We start from the raw sequence: 3,820 nt of genomic DNA, 5'->3' as shown, positions 1-3,820 counted from the left end.
ACAGACTGCGTGCTTAGTACTTAATCGTACTTTTACGTCCCACTGAAGCATTTTCTCCCATGGTTAGGAAGTCTTTTCTCCGTCTTGGTCACGATGTCCCCTGACTTTATCAGAGTCCCCTGTTACCTTGGCAGGGAAGTCCCCCAATCTTTGCCATTATAAGGAGACCACGGTGGCCTCCTGGGCCCTGAGGCCTCCCTGTGTCTATGGTTATGTCTTTGGGCAAGGTCTGAGCAGGAAGAGGTTTGGACGCAAGAAATTCAAAGTGTTTAAGACGCTTGCTTATGCTTGTGATCAGGCAGTGAGAGACTAGAGGCTAGAACCTGCTGATTCACTGATGCATTCACTTGACATGTGATTATAGTTTTTTTTTTTTTTTTTTTTTTTTGACATCCTGGGGATTGAACCCAGGGCCTTGTGCTTGACAGGCAAGCACTCTACCAACTGAGCTACATCCCCAGCCTGTGATCACAGTTTTAATATATGCAATGCACTTTTTTATTTTCAAGGAGCAAAATGAATTCCCTATTGATTCATTCATTGATTGGTGGATTGATTGATCCATCTATCCATCCATCCACCTATCCACCCATCCATCCACCCATCCACCCATCCGCCCACCCATCCACTCATCCACCCATCCATCCATCCATCCATCCACCCACCCATCCACCCATCCACCCATCCATCCATCCACCCACCCACCCACCCATCCACCCATCCACCCATCCATCCATCCACCCACCCACCCACCCATCCACCCATCCATCCATCCATCCACCCACCCACCCACCCACCCATCCACCCATCCATCCATCCATCCATCCACCCACCCATCCACCCATCCATCCATCCATCCATCCACCCATCCATCCATCCATCCATCCACCCACCCATCCACCCATCCACCCATCCATCCATCCATCCATCCATCCACCCACCCATCCACCCATCCACCCATCCATCCATCCACCCACCCATCCACCCATCCATCCATCCATCCATCCACCCACCCATCCACCCATCCACCCATCCATCCATCCATCCATCCACCCACTCATCCACCCATCCACCCATCATCTACCCATCCACCCACCCACCCATCCTTTGTTATATTAGGAATTTTTAAAAATGGCTGCACACACACACATACATACAACTCCCACACATGGAAGCACGTGTGTGAACACATCAACCTCCAGCCTATGACTTGTGGACCCACACGGACGTGGACACCGGTGGAAAAGCCAGCAGGACCAAGATTCAGAACATTTCCAACTTCCCAGAAGATGCCCTCCCGTCCTTCGGTCAACACCCTCAGAGGTGACCATTCTGACCCTGTGCCTTTTGAAACCCTCTCGGATGGCCCTGTGGTGCCCGCATGGCTTGTGCATTCCGTCGCTCTCTTCCTCCCTCTCTCCTGGCTTTCCATCCCCCCAACTTCCCCCCTTCACCCTGGTGCTCAGATCCTGCCATCCAGAGCTTGGTAAGGCTGGGGCCTCAGGGGACAGAGAGGGACAGGATCTTCACCACGCAGGTCAGAGTGCCAATGAGGGCAGGGCGGGGCGCAGAGCCGGGAGATGGCAGTCTGTGCCCGTGTCCTCCTTCCTGGCTGCCTGCTGCCTCCGGTCTCTGTCTACCTGTCTGTCCAGCCGCACCCCCCACAGGGCAGAAGGCGCCCCTCCCTCTGCCAAGCCGCCAGCTGCACCCCAGCCAGGCGCGGGGAGCCCGTGTTGGAGCTGATTCGCTTTGGGGTAGAGGGAAAAAAAAACACGGCCAAATGTTGAGAACCAGGCACTGAAGTTCGCACTCTGGGACGCGGAGCAGCGATCACACCTCCCCTGGCAGGGAGCCCCGCGGTCTGCCGGTCCGGCTGCTGCGCCCCCGCGCTCGGCGCTTCGCCTCCCCAGCAGGAGTGGGCGTGGCTGCGGCAGAGGGCGGGGTCCTGACGCCCCAGGGCTGCGGGAGAGAAGGGAGGGCGGGATTGAGGGGTGCCTTCCCCAGCTGGGGCGCCCCCGCCAGGCCAGGCACAGAGGGGAACCGGACACGTCCAGGGGGCCTCGGCGGGTCACTTGTGCCCTGCACCCTCATTTCCTTCTCCAACCTGGGGACAGAGAGGGTCACACCAGGCGTGGTGGGTGTGATACCGTGTGCAAAGCTCTCTGCAGGGGCAGAGGCCCCGGAGCCGGGGCAAATACCAGGACAGTTCCTGAGTGCCAAGCTGTGCGGGTGGCCCTGTGACAAACCCGCTCGCTGCCTGGAGCCTCGGATTGCTTCTTCAGGATGAGAACACAGAGGACAATGCAGAGTTAGTCACAGGGGTCAAGTGAGATAATGTGAGCAGGTCCCAGCTCGCAGCAGGTGCCGGGCATCTTCATCCTATCCAAAGATCCTTTCCCAGCCCTCGTGTGACCTTTCTGAAAATTGGAAGCCTGCTCTTTCTTTGGAGAGACACCACTTGCGGCCAGGGTGCACAGCTGACCCAGAGTGGGAACTGGGTTTCAGCCACCGGTTAGGTCTGCAGTCAAGGGTCCCTGTGCAGTGCACAGCCTGCACAACTGTCTACCTCCTCTGAATCCCAGGAACACTGAGCTCTGTTAATACCTCTTGCTTTAGCTCCTGAGCCCAGTCCTGCTTCACACCCCCTTAATTTTCTGACCAGGGTTGCATCTTCTATGCCCACTGCCCATTGTTCCCTCTGACCTGCAGAAAGAAACAGAACAAAACAAAACAACAACAATAAGAAACGAAACAAACAAAAAGACCGAATCAGAACAAAAACCACTTGGAAACAACTTGCACTTGCCATCCGGAGGTCTTGATTTGAGTGTGCTGTGTGATCTGAAGCAAGCGCCTTTCTCACTCTGGTCTTGTTTTACTCTAGGCAAGATAAAAATCTTGGAGTGGTTGACTCTGAAGATTTTTGTTCATTTTCAGTTCGTTCCATCCAAGGGTCCTTATGAGTCCCAAGCCACGGTTTTATTTTTTCCAAACTTCATCTTTTCTTATTTGGGGAGGGAATAGTGGGGATTGAACTCAGGGGCACTCGACTACTGAGCCACCTCCTCTGCCCTGTTTTATATTATATTTACAGACAGGGTCTCACTGCGTTGCTCAGGGCCTCACTTTTGCTGAGGCTGACTTTGAACTCACGATCCTCCTGCCTCAGCCTCCCGAGCCCCTGGGATGACAGGTGTGTGCCACTGTGTCCGGCTCCAACTTCATCTTTTGCCAGCAGAAAACTCTCAGCGATTCCAGATGTCGCATGGGCTCAATGCTGTGGCTCCCAGTGTCCCCACGCAGGCACTCCTGTGTTCCCAGCATCACGTGGTCCCCATCCTGCCCCTGCTTCTGGCCTCCTCTTCTCCTCCCATGTCCTCCACTTTCTACTTCAACCTCTCTCCCCGCCACCTTTCATTTTCCTTACATCTTTCGTGTTAATAGACTGAATCAAGTTCCTCCCCAAGTTCCTGCGTTGAAGCCCAACACAGCCAGGTGACTATTTGGAGATTGGGGCTTTGGGGAGATAGCCAAAGTCAAAGGCAGCCACAGGGCAAGGCCCTGACCTGAGAGGGCTGTTACAAGATCTCCCCTGGCCCCTGCGTGCACAGACAAGAGGCTGTGAGGATGCAGTGGCTATCTTCAGACCAGGAAGAGAAGCCACACCTGAAACTGGACTTGACCTTGCACTTCAGCTTGCAGAACTGTGAGAAAATGCATTTCTGTTGTTTAAGCCATTCGGTCTGTGCTGCTTTGTTATGGCAGCAGGAACTGACTCATACTCTCTTTCTTTCCTTATTTTTTTTATTATTATTTTTTT

General features: G+C 54.2%; 1 non-coding gene across 1 annotated transcript; it reads right to left on the bottom strand.

The window, feature by feature from the left end:
• Positions 1-386: 386 nt before the first annotated feature.
• Positions 387-460, bottom strand: Trnad-guc (transfer RNA aspartic acid (anticodon GUC)). The gene has a single exon. It is a non-coding gene; the product is annotated as a tRNA-Asp (tRNA).
• Between the last annotated feature and the right edge of the window lie 3,360 nt (positions 461-3,820).

Source organism: Sciurus carolinensis, chromosome 8, assembly GCF_902686445.1.
Source record: "Sciurus carolinensis chromosome 8, mSciCar1.2, whole genome shotgun sequence".
Classification (NCBI taxonomy): Eukaryota; Metazoa; Chordata; class Mammalia; order Rodentia; family Sciuridae; genus Sciurus; species Sciurus carolinensis.
This window is presented reverse-complemented; position numbering and strand designations above follow the sequence as displayed.